Here is a 13,595-nt window from a genome sequence, read left to right on the forward strand (position 1 = left end):
GCCATTCAGCAATTGATTTTAGCAGCATTGTGATCAATCTTAACAACCATTATATTCTTCTTCCTCTACTTCGACACTTCACACTGAGCAGCTGGTTCAATACAGTGATCTACAGTACACCGAGGTCCTCAGAGACAATGATGGGAGAGGAGGCTCCTGAATTTGCATAATTTCATTAAAATCATTTAAAGTTGTCTTGTAAGTAATATGCTTGCACAGCTGAGGATAAATAATTTAATGATTATTTGCATTATCAATTAATCTGCATCTTATGTAATCGATTAATTGTTTTTTTTTTCTATAAAATAGTGAAAGATGCCATTTATAATTTCTCAGAGACCATGGTGACATATTCAAATATCTTGTTTTGTCTAACCAACAGTTTAAAACCCAAAGATATTAAATTTACAGTGATACAAAAACAGAGAAAAGCAGCAAATCCTCGCATTTGAAAAGCTGGAACCAGAGATTACTTTTCTGCTTAAAAGCGACAGAAACGATTATTCGATTCTAAAAATAAAAGACAAACACTCTGTCAGAGAGTAGCTGAACTCTTGTTCTAAAACATTAATAAATAAATAAGCTCAGAGAACAAAGTTCTGTACAGAGGTGACTTTAAATTCATAAAAATCTCCTAAACTAAAGAAGCAAATGAGGGGAGGAAATGCAGGTTGGCTTGTGCCTGTTTTATGAGTCTGATTTGTGGCTCTGGTTAAAAATTAGCAGGAGTGCTCTAATGAAAGTCCACTGACTTCACACATTGTGGGAAATGATTCAGTCTGTGGGCCACCAACCATGCACCAAGTTAGAGACTAATGCATCTTTACTGCCCACTGAGCATGATAATGTACTGAGTAGAGAGCAGCGACATCTTAACTTCTGTCAGACAACAGCATACAAACACTACAGGTGACAATATTATAGAAAAATATTAAGATGAACCTCTCGACTGGGTTAGCCAACTACTGTAGGAGTCAAATAAATAGAATAATAAATTGGATTGTACTGTGTTGTGAATAGAAACAAGACAAGGCTGATTAAGGCACTACCTCTACTTCAGTCCTATATTTATCACCTGAGGCTCAGACTAATCAAAAACATATGACCTTTATATGGACAAAGCCTCCTGCAGATACAGTCTTTCCTTTACCTATTCGTATTCAAAACTAGACAACTGATTTCTGGGTTTGTGGATCTACTTTAGGGATGTTAGCCAGCAGTGTTCATAGCAGTGCAGCTTGACCGTGAGTCCATACAGACTTCTGTAATACCACAAAAATAACCAACCTCTGCGCACGTTTTACATGACTGATAAAGGTTTCCTCCTGGGTTTTTATCAGATCAAATGTAATATATTTATAGTGACTTCGCCTTACCTTAAACACGAGTCAAGAGAAGGCTTCAGCAGATGGTTTGATGTTGCAGTCCACAGGACGAAACTCAGCTGAGGTTGGTCATCTCTCAGGCTCAGGCATCTCCACGGTCATTCAGCCAGATATGAACAGCAGCATACTCTCTAATAAGCTGGGTTATATTTATTTTTTTATTGTGCTTTCACCCACAGACAAGTAACGTTAGTTTATCAATCTAATTAGCTCGTATAGTCTCTCGGTGCTGTTCAATAATCTACTGTACAGTACCGCAGATAAACCGCTACGCACTTCCAGCTTTCAGTCGGAGAAGGAGGGAGTAATGTTAATGGCCCTGTATGCTCTGCAGTCTACATCAGCCCCGCTGAGACAGTCCCCTCTTCGTTTCACTCGCTCCAGTCAGCTGTTCAGGTCAAAGCGTGGATGTGATGCAGGCGGTGGGTCGACCTGTTTGTTCTGTCGCCTGCCCGACGTGAAGGCTGTTTGACGCTGCGGAGAGGCAGCGCCGCACCGTGCACCCTGCGCTCCCACACGGACCAACAGCACTGCCTGCTGTACTTAAAGAGACACGGCAGAGCACACGGAGGCGCAGTGGCCGCCGCACTCCGATCTGCGCTCTCCTTTCTGGGCCAAGCAGGACAGGTTTGGCGCGGTACACACTGATGGCCCAATTCGAGTTTGACTTCGTGTGAGGACTTCAGTCCGAATCAACATCTAAATGGTTAGTTTTGCGCATGCAAGCATTTTGCCTGGGTTGATTGCTCCCATAGATCTCTTTAAACTACAAATCATCACAAAATGTTTCTGAAGCACTCAAATACTGTTGATTTGAAAAAGAAAGTTGAACCAAAATGAAGTCTTCTTCTCAGTGTATATGGCTCTCTGCTGGAACCGGCTGATTGCAGTAACGGCAAGCAATGGAAAATGGAAATAAAAACAGATATACTGCAGCAATAATAGTGATATTAATAATTATAGCAGCTCATGGTCAGTTTCGAGTGCAGCTGGCCCTCGGTTGTAATTTTTGTCTGTATAGAGAAAAGGCATACTGTCAGCAGCATTTCCATCTAATGAAGCACCTTGTCATACATATACAAGACAATATACAATAGACTTAGTTACACTTACCATGTACAGAATATTACTATGTACTATCATGTAAATATTTAATGCCAAAGTTTGGTCCTAGTTTTTAGTTTTAGTTCAGTTTCTAGTTCAAATGTTATATTGTGTATGTCTTTATGGTTTTATAAACCTTTATATACTTTTGAGGGTCCTCACACACTAAAAATCACTGGGTCAATATAGCACCAATGCAATACTGGGTTAACTTTACCCAGTAAAGGGTCAATTCTGACAGCAAAATGTATCTGTCTTTACTGTGTGTGAGATATGTGGGATTGTGTGTGTGTGTGTGTGTTAATAGTATCCAAAGCTTTCCATGACTACATGATTCCAAGAGCTGCGGGAGGGAACTGCGCAGAAATAAATACATGGACACAAACTCACCCTTTCCTGCCTCTCTATGAGCCAATCATTACAAGCTGATATACAACACCACTGTCACATTTAGATTAACACTGAGAGTGTTTTTTCCTGATCTGCATTCTGATTTCAATCGTGATTTTCCGTTTCTGCTTCACCCCTCTCAGACCCACCTCCAGATGTTCAGCTGCTGTATGTGTCCCCGCTTCACGCAGGATTTCTAGCGTCAGATCAGGGTGATCATTCTGTTTAACTGCAAATCTCCATGTGTGTAAACTATGCACATCAATCAGTTTTATCGTTCTGTCCCTGACAGTCACGGCTGTTAAAGCAGTGGCTTAGAGCAAACTGCATTACACAGATCTTTAAAGGGCATGTACACTAATAGACATTCACATGCACACATAAGAACACAGGTGGATAGTCTACAGGGAGTTTAGAGTCTCCAATCCACCTGGCTGGTGTGTTTTTGGAAAATGGGAGAACATCAAACTAAAAGATTAAGTTTTAATGAAAGAGTAGGCTTATGGGTTTGTCTCACCTGTGGGCTTAGTCAAAGCCTCCTTAGTCCCTTCTAGCTCCAGCACCTGCAGTCAGAATAAGCCACTCAGTTATTACAAGCTTAACACTGGTCTGTCCCTAAGGGATGGTGTGCTGACACAACAGAGATGACTCTGCATATTTCAGCGGCATCAATTCATGGGTTGGTTGCTGTCTGCGCTGTCGCCCATAGCGTTGTCACCTACAATTACTCTCCTCTACGCGGTGACTCAGCGACGGACTCCAACTTAGAGGGCCACTCTTGAAATCACCAGTGTGCAGTGTGTGATATTACTCATGCTGAATCAGGGAGACAAGACAGGACAGCGGCCAAACAACAGAATCCTATAACTCTCAGGCTGATGTTTGAAGAAGGCAAATGGATTTTGCGGGTTTGTTTAGATAAACTGTACTGCAGAGTGCTGCGGATAGAGGCAAAACATCTCTCCTATTTTTATGTCTTTTTTCAAGGGCACATACACATGCATGCATTGTTAGAGGTCACAAGTGGGGAGTAAAACATGCGGTGCAGGAGATAAAACTCCAGGCTGGCCAACACAACGTCAAACCCTCGTACAACTGCATCACAAGCCATCAGTTGCTGTATTGTGTGCATTGTGCGTTGGCCTGTGTGTGACCGCCACTGGTTTATCTACCCTTCAGATGCTGAAGACAGAAGTAAATAGACGATAATGGGCTCATTGTGTAAAATTTCGGCTCTCTCATAGGGACACATAGGCGGCGGTATGAAAGGGGAATGGAGAGAATATTCATCTTCATTTTCAGATTGTGATCGGTTAAATGGTTCTTCTGATGGTCCTGTTTCATGTCACGATCTGACAAATGGGTTTTGTGAGCACAGATAGCACATACTCCAAAGAATAACCTGTGCTGTTGGATTTCTCCCTCTTTCTTTCCCACATATATCAAGCCAAAGTCTATCAAAGATCATTTTATGCATAATCCCATACATCACCTTTTTGTATTCATAGGGAGGTTTCACCCAAGAGACAAATCTAGCTTTTGTGCTGCAAACAGAGCCTCATCAGAAACCCACTGGCGCTACAGGAAAGAATTTCAATATTGTCCGTTTTTTTAAATGAGAAATAGGGTCGCTACTCATTTGCCACACGTCTTTGCAATTTGACAGGGGTAAAATGAAAGACATTCAAACTCTTACATGCTGCTAAAAGAATGAAAGATATTCCTTTTAGGTTAGCAGTCAGCATAACATCCACAGACCTTGTACTGATGTCAGAAGCCAACATGTGCCTCATTGTTGCTGATGATCATTCAGTTTCAGGTTTCTGGGCACATAACAAAAATCAAAACACCCACAGCTTTCAAAAACACTATTGTCAGAGAACCATTGTGCCTGTTTTGAAGTGTTAAGACTCTATTAAATGTCACATGAGATCAGGACCAGGTAAAGTGCACTTGCAAACGTCAGTGTCACCTCCAGCACATCGGGAACAATGAAACGTTCTGAAGTTCTGAAACTCTAGCTCATCATCCAGAGAGCAAAGTTGACATCAGCACTGCATGTAAACATCCTTTTATGGAGGTATTTACATATTACATGTGTGAAGTTGTTTCCCACATCTAAACTGTGTTCTCTGATCACAACTACACATGAGATGGACATTATCTTTTCACTGTCATAATCTACTTTTCTCGAGTAATCAATTATTCGTCAGAGTCCAAGGGGACGTCTTTAAATTCCAAATTCCAAGTTTTGTCCAACCAAGAGTTCAAAACCCAAAGATTTACAATAATGTAAAACAGAGAAAAGCAGCTAATACTTAAATCTGAGAGGCTGGAAGCAGCAATTGCTTGACATTTATGCTTGAACAAGAGTGTACAGCCATGTTAGCAGCTTTGAGCTGAATGCTAACATCAGCATGCTAACATGCTCACAATGAAAATGCTACCATGCTGATGGTAAGCAGGTATAATGTTCACCATGTTTGTCATCTTACTTTTGTGTGTTAGCATGCTAACATTTGCTAATGAGCACTGTACACAACATTCAGCTGATGGAAATGCAAATACTGTATTAATAAAACAAAGTATTCAAAACATTTAAAGTTTGACCCTATGGTGGCTCTAGAGGAAAAGATGGAGGATCACCAAAGTCATTAGGATTAATCCTCTGGGGAACATGTATACAAAACTTCATACCAATTCTTCCAATAGTTGAAATATTTCAGTCTGGATGAAGTGGATCAACACAACCGACTTAAATTGTTGCAGATTACAGTCATTTTCTGTCAGTCAACTAACTGATAAATCAACTAATTGTTTCAGCTTTACACCGCTGTTAATAATGTATTATTAGCAGGCCTGTATTAAACTGTTGCCACAGACAAGAAGCACACCTCATTTAGCTTTCCTTTACTCATTTTCTATTGAGATATTGCTGATTGTGCTATTTTCTCATGTCAGTCAGATGATAATCATGTGTCATGTTTATGGATCTGCATAGTGATTCATTATCTGCCTGGTGGCCACACAACCATCGGAACAATTGGTGATTTTCGATGGGATCAACAGGGAAACCTCCCCAGTCTGACACGTTAAAAAAGACCTCACTCCACACATGTTTAGGTTTTTCTGCACTGATAATCATCTCTAGCTGATTAGAAACCTTGCCATTCCTTTCTGGAATAGTTTTCATTGATTTGACACAGCAATAACACAATCAATAAGTGTAGTTGCTGTGCACTTTGTTTGACCTTTAAACCAATAAACACTTGCTTCCCACTCGGCAGGCAGCTTTTTGGCAACAGTTGCAATTACATAAGCGAGTTTTACAGCTTTATGTTGTGCGTTTCAGTGTTTTTAACATGTTACATAAACATCCGTCTGTGATTTAAGGACAAGAACATTTTTCTTGTATGGCTTTGGAAGGATCTTACTGCTGAAAAAAATGTATGCTGAATTCCTCTTTAACAATTTACAAACCTAAAAATATAATCTATTTCTCTTTCACTTCCTTCTGGCAACAAGGAATATACACGGCTGCAATTCATTGTTCTTACCTTGGTGTTGCCCCCTTGGGGATTAAGACACGCAGCACAGAACCATAAAATGCTGTTCCAACTCCCAGATTGTTTTCCTGATGACCAAAAAGTGACATTATCATTGCAAAGCACTTTTACTCATTAGCCACATGATGAGTGATAAGGCGACACTGCTGCTGCTGTTGCAGCTTCTGCTGGTAATGACTGTTCTCTTATGATATGCCTGCTAACAGTTTCATTATCATCTCCGGTTTGAGCAACTCATCTGATGAGATGGCTCAGAGGTTTCACACATACACTTCCTCCAAGCTTCCTGTCTCCATAATAAATAGCACAATAATCAGGTTGCACCTGCAGAAAGCTATAGATACAGTTTAAGTCAATAAATATTTGTCATGTAGTGAAGTGAGTAGCTGGTTGCATCATGATTGTATCCATCTGCACTACTACATCACTGTCATTCCATATTCTGTGTGTTGATAGTGATAGTCTGGATAAACTGTAATGCTGTGACTGACTGGAAGTCGTACATCAAGTTCCAGTGACAGACAGCGACACACTTATTTTCTGTGCCCTTCAGAGAAGCTGTGTGGGCCAGGACTGGACTGATAAGCTGTCCTAGGCTCCATTAACACAAACAAAAGTCCTTGTGATTGTTGCATAAAGATTTTATCTTAATCACAACTGTGATTGTTCTGTGATTGTGAGTATGTTCTGTTCAAAAGGAAGTGCATTGTCCCTTCTCTGAAAGATGTTTGTTTTCAACACTAGACTTCAGTTAACATATGCGGCACTGTGAAACCTGATTAGGGCTCTTTCAGACAGCACATGGCAGCAGCATGACATACTGGGTTGTAGTATAACAAATGGTGATGAAACAGTCTCAGATACAGATAATGTAGTAGACGAGGGTGTCAAAGAAAGCAGGTTCCGGCTGGCCTGTTTCTCATGAAGGCCGAGAGGAAGGAGCAGGTGTAGCAGGATTTACTGAGGCAGCAGTCCTCTATTAAACCGGGTGATGGATGCTGGCATTAATAATTCAGCTGTCTCTCTGAAAACTACCAAAAAATATATCCTGCATTATTTAAAGGGCACACTGAATTAATTAGAAATATGAATTAATGATGAGATTATCTTGAGCATTCAACTTAAATCCCAGGCAGTAGCACTCCAGCAATCAACGGACGAATCCGTTTTTTACTGTAGATTTTACACACACAAAAAAATGTTCTGCTTGAAAGACTGAGGCTGTGAAATCAGCCACACACTGTAATTGCTATTCAGGCAGTGTCTCAATGTCGTTGCTGCAGCCCGGGGTAGTATTACCAGAGACATACAACTTTCAGTCACCATAAAAAATAATGATTCTTTCAGTTTCATTTGATCCTTTTGACTCTGCTGTCTGTCATATCTCACACACATCTGACACAACGTGGTATGTTTTGGTCAGTAGTTTCCTTGGCAGTGCTATCAGTGTCACACATAAACGCAATCACACTCATCCACACACACATCCTTATGTTGTGTTTTTGATGATAGTTGTATATTCTGTATTCATTTATAAGCGGTGTGAAACTTCTTGGCTGGCAATAAGGACCTGTATTCAATACAGATGTGCTTGTGTTATTAAAGCCTCTGTACACTATTAAAAGCAGGGTGTGCAGATGTTAATAACAATAGCTGTCACATCTAAGCTACTTTCACCAACCAGTATTATGAGATACCTCCTTCTGTTCAAAGACCAAAACCATAAAAAAATGGGGAAAAATTGTAGACATTTATAAATGACTAAGATGTGACCCATGCTTTCAAGTGGCTTAGTTGCCGTCCTTCATATCTGCCTAACTGTCTGAAAGCTCCACCTCTTCTCTTATGTCTGCAGTGACTCTTGTCTTGTATTATTAATGACTGCAGTGTGAATGAGGAGTGACAACGAAGACAAAGAAGAGCTGTAGAGAAGGTTGTGTGTGTGTGTGTATTTGGGACTGAAAGAGAGATAGCAGGGTATATTCTATTCAGTTTATCATTTTTAGAAATATTACAGCTATAAAACTGGAGGATTAGAGAAAGTTTTAAAAATAGAAAAATATTACTACAACTACTCAGTAAATGAGCTGAGTATGTTTGGATTCCCAAACTTTTAGGAATTCATCTGAGAATTAATCTAAGATAGGTTACCTTGCACATTCTGACATTTAAAAATACCCGCTTTAACCTTCCTCATAAGTAAAGTTGAGCAATCGTGTCATAACCACTTAAGTGAACACTGTTACAAAACACTGCTGAAAGAAAAATAAGAAGGTTAGAAAAAATTTTATTTCTTCATGTGTAGTGAAAACTCATTGTGATGATGCTTTCCGATCCAAAAAATGTATTGACTTTAACACATTTGCCAATCCCTGACCTACAGTGCATTAACCTACTTCACAGAGAAGAATTTTCTTTCTGTGTTCATTGAAGCGTTTGTTTGTTTTTTTATGCAGTGTAACAAAAACTCATTCTGGTAATTGGAGTTTGTATCTCTTTAGGAAATGGCAGGCAGTCAAATTGTTTAGCCAGGCCCAGAACACCAGCCCTTTGCTGATAAGTGTACATCACTGAAAATCATTCACACACACACACTCACCCATATACAGACATGCTCAAACTCATGGCATTAAACACACACACACACACACACACACACAATGATCCCGGGTGTCTAATTACCAACTTTCAATTTGTCACATAAATCTTTTTAAATTGCTTTTACTAACTGGTAAATGTCAAGTGCTTTTGTTCAGAGCATTCACATCCCAGTGTCTATGTTTTCTTAGACTGAATGAGAAAAACATAGATTTCAAAGCAGCTGTCAAATGGCAGCTCAGTTGTGTCACCATCATCCATTCTAAGCATGCCCAGGAGAGTTGACCCACTTCATGGTGCAATTCGTCTCAGTGAGATCCTCCTTCACTTCTGTCTTTTCCTGCCACTGTCACCATAAATAAATTCAGATGACCTCAAAAAGGAAGGAAAGTTCATTTCTGTGTTTTTCTGTCCATGTTGACACAGTAAAAATCAATAAGGATCAACAGGAAACCATGCCGCTGTTTGTTTGACACAGTTAATGGGTAGCACATCCCTGGCTCAAGCTCTATTTTGTCTGCTACAGCATACATATCTGCTCTGTAAGTCACTTGTCACTTTTGCATTAATTCAACAGAATACCCTTCCTCTATCTGTCTACGTGGATAAATAAAGCAGTAATGTCAGCGCTCTACCATAGGCAGAGCATGTAAACATACTTGCACAAACAGTTACAGTTAGATGCTGGTGTACTCTTCAATACCACTAACATACATGACATAGGCTACAGCACAAGCTGGCTTACTTTGTCTCTCGTTCTCTACTGCGGTGTAATACCAGCACTCTGGCAGCCTGCCAGCTGCTGTCAATCAAACACAGACTTCGACATGCCCCTCCAGCGGGGCTATTTCTTTAGTATATAGAGTACATTTCTGATACTTCCTCAAAGACTTTTTTCTTCCTTAATGATAATAATAATAATAATAATAATAATAATAATAATAATAATAATACATTATTAACAATACATTTCAGTTGGACTTCAGACGCCTGCACAGATTCTGAATAGACTGACTGCACTACTTGACTTGAACACTGCAGAGACTGGTATCAATGATGATGCTCTTAAATGACCTGTTCACACACCTGTTTGATCATCAACACATTACAAGTACTTCTGTTGAAGGATACTGACCCCTTTACTTGTCCGTCATCCTGTAGGACATCTAGAAATGTATATATATATATATATATATATTAAATATAATATCAAAATCAACTAGACAAATTGCTTTGTTAGCCTAGAGGCTTGAGTAGTTAGATCTTTTCTTGAGGTGTCCCCCAGGGATCTATGCTTGGACCCTTACTGCTTTTACTTTATGTTATCGTGACTTCAGAGTTGTGTTCCAAAAGTGGAGATTACCAGTAGAAGATGACAGTCATGCTCACAGTAAGTGGCGGAACAAGCTGAGTGTGGGTTTTCGTGTGAGATTAGATGTCCTTGCATAAATCATTTAATCTCTATTAAATTAAACAAAAGATAATCTCAGGTACAAGTATAATGTTGATTTCCATTTATACTAATAGTCATCCAGTACAAGCATATTTATGACTGATGTGAGTGATAAAAATTAATTAATTAATTGTTCTTCCATTTGAAGAAAAATAAATCACAAGAAAGAGGTTAACAATACTGTGCGAACATGGGGACCATATTTGGGGAAATTGTAGGGGAATAAGAACAAGACAGATTGAACTAGGATAGTGTTTTACAAAAATCCATTTAAATTGAATGAAGGCACACACAACACCATCAAGTCGAAAGGGGTGCAAATGTAGAAAGGCATGCAGAAGATTAATCAACCTCAGGGCCAAATTCAATTCTTTGCCATCTTTATGAAAATAGACTAGATATATTGAAATTTCTGTGCGACCTCATTACGTTAGCATGGTAGAAGCAGTTTATTCCTGCATCCAAAGAGGCAAAGAAAAAAGATTGTCTTTATTGTGGTGATACACAGAAAACATATCAGACATTTGAGGAAATGAGAGACATACTTTCCTCATACACATGCCTACACTTACGACATCTATTCCAGCCTCATTCAAAATCCAATGAAATTCTTCACAGGAAGTTCCTTTGAGTGAGCAACAGCACTGCTGTTTTTTATACCGTCCTTCAGGATGCATAAAGCAAGACTCCCTCACTGTATAGAAGTCATTATATGGAAAGCTATCAGTTCTGAGCTGTGTAGTCTAGGCATAGTCAATGAGATCTGCACAGACCCCGCATGACTCCAAACTCGGCCACATTCAGCCTTGAGCTCAGTCATGGGACTTTTTGAAGACATACTCTATCTATTATGCCTGTATATATATAAATAAGCCAATTCCCCAATATGGTATGGTAAAACAACATCTGCCACAAGTTTGGTTTCAAATATTTCTGTCAAGTATTTCATATCTAAAATACATGTCCACAACACAGTGAAATCTTGCTGATCTACCAGTTAGTTTGCAGGTACAATGTGGCGACTGTTTCACTCAGTGGAAACCTTTGGATAGTGACAATAAATTGCCAGAAAGCGATGTGAACACACCGTCCTCACTGTTTCTTGAAAAGAAAACTGACTTTCCATAAGTGTTTAACAGCAGTTCATATTTGGGAGAAAGGCCAACTAATGCTGTGAGCTGTGGCCTCATTACCAGCAGGAGGTGAGCTCTGTTTAGGGGCAGACTTGTTATGTATGCACATCCCAAACAGCCTGAAAGAAAGCTACCAAAAGAATCCTCATTAAACAAAGGTAACTGGTGCAGCAGCGGCGCACTGTAGCATCCAAGCCTCAAAAGCTCTTATCTGCATATGAGTAGTTGGCAAGATATACTCATTAGCATTTTAATGGGTTGAAATGGAAAACATAAATAAACAAATATGCTTATTCAGACATACTGGACAAATCCTGTATGCATAAATATGAATACTGCCATGTTAAACCTTTGAATAGGCTGAGGTTGAAATAGAGGTTGAATTAATTTAAAACCAGTGGGATTCAAGCCACCAGCAGTTTACGTTCTCATCCTCTGCACTGTATATACAAAGCTTTGAAACTTTGTTTTACATCTTTTTCTATGCTGATTGCGCTGCCTCGCTATAGGTAACTGCCACCACACACTGCCAAGATGTGTCAGTTCTGTCTGGAGACTGTGCAGCTAAATGCAAATCAAATAAACCACAACAGAGAGAACAAATCTATAGTGAGCAGTGAAGTCCAATAAGCATTTACATTTAATGCATCTGAAAAGACAGGAGAGATGTATGTGTTCTTATACATACAAGCTTATACTGTATATACATACAAATCTGTGTGATGTCTGAATCACATAAATACACATCCATTCATCTACATGTACCTGTATGTGTATAACATTTAAAAGCTTATTGAGATGTTGCAGGAACTCGTAGTATATTTACTTTGTAAATTTGGTTTATTCATACTGTAATTTTGATATCAAAACTGTTAATCTTTGTTTGACAGCCACATTGCGTGCTTGACCATTATAAAAATGCAAACCACTTACTGATACCTTTTCCAAGGTTTCATCTGGGTTTTTTGTGGGAGGTTTTTGTCTTTAATAATGTGGCCTTTTTGAAGTTCTTTACGACTTTTACTAAGACTTTTAAATAAAATTTATTCCAGTTTCACTTTTTTATTAAACCCCCCCCCACACACATAGGGGTTTGAAGAGCATAAAAAGGCCACTAAAAATACTTATTTTCTGTTACTGCAAATTAAGATGTATTTTATTTTATCTATCATCAGAATCAGAATCAAAATCAGAAATACTTTATTGATCCCCGTAGGGAAACTCTTTGTTACAGTAGCTCGTCTTTACGTCAGTGCACACAGGAGAAAGTACTAGAAAACGATATGATACACTATAAACACTATAAAACAGGTCAGAAATAAATTAAGTATCGTGTCGGTATAAGATAAACTAAGTGTCGAGTACCAAGTGGGTTTACTGGTTGATGATGAAAGTACAGTCTAAAATACAATGTAACTAATTATGTAATAAATAATATTAATAAGCGGAGGTGCATGTACTGTCAAAGAGTAATTGAGGTATATAGTATCAGTAGCAATAAATAAGAAAAAACTAACAAGGGAAAACTAATATTGCACGGAAGTAGTACACAGAATATTGCACAATTATGAATTATGGCGGAGATGTAATGCTCAATGTCCAGTTTAGTGACCTAGGGTCAAACAGACTAACCCTTAGAGGGAGGAGTTAAATAGTTTGATGGCCACAGGCAGGAATGACTTCCTGTGGTGGTCTGTGGTGCTTTTTGGTGGGATGAGTCTTCCGCAGAAGGTGCTCCTTTGCTTGACCAGCACGTCATGGAGCGGGTGGGAGACACTGTCCAAGATGGCATGTAGTTTGGCCATGCTATGTATGTGAAAATATTCATATGTGCTGTGCTGTTATTACACACTCGGGATTCTGTATGTATGTGTAGCAGTGATGATCAGATACACTAGTGGATTTCCTGGAACAAACCAAGAGTTTGCTTCCTCTCAAGAAAGGTCAAACAAGATCTGAAACAGCT

At 39.2% G+C, this 13,595-nt stretch overlaps 1 protein-coding gene across 2 annotated transcripts in view; it reads right to left on the reverse strand.

Annotated features, from left to right (window-relative positions):
• wscd2 (WSC domain containing 2) overlaps positions 1–6,615 on the reverse strand; it is a 41,563-nt gene extending 34,948 nt beyond the window's left edge. Inside the window, exon 1 of one of the 2 annotated variants that reach the window (XM_044196286.1) lies at positions 6,437–6,615. The gene's annotated coding sequence lies outside the window, so the exon portion shown is untranslated. Of the gene's footprint in view, positions 1–1,376; positions 1,897–6,436 lie in introns of those variants that run through there. The other variant, XM_044196285.1, reaches the window with a different exon arrangement.
• Positions 6,616–13,595: the final 6,980 nt, after the last annotated feature.

Source organism: Siniperca chuatsi, linkage group LG5 (genome assembly GCF_020085105.1).
Source record: "Siniperca chuatsi isolate FFG_IHB_CAS linkage group LG5, ASM2008510v1, whole genome shotgun sequence".
Lineage (NCBI taxonomy): Eukaryota > Metazoa > Chordata > Actinopteri > Centrarchiformes > Sinipercidae > Siniperca > Siniperca chuatsi.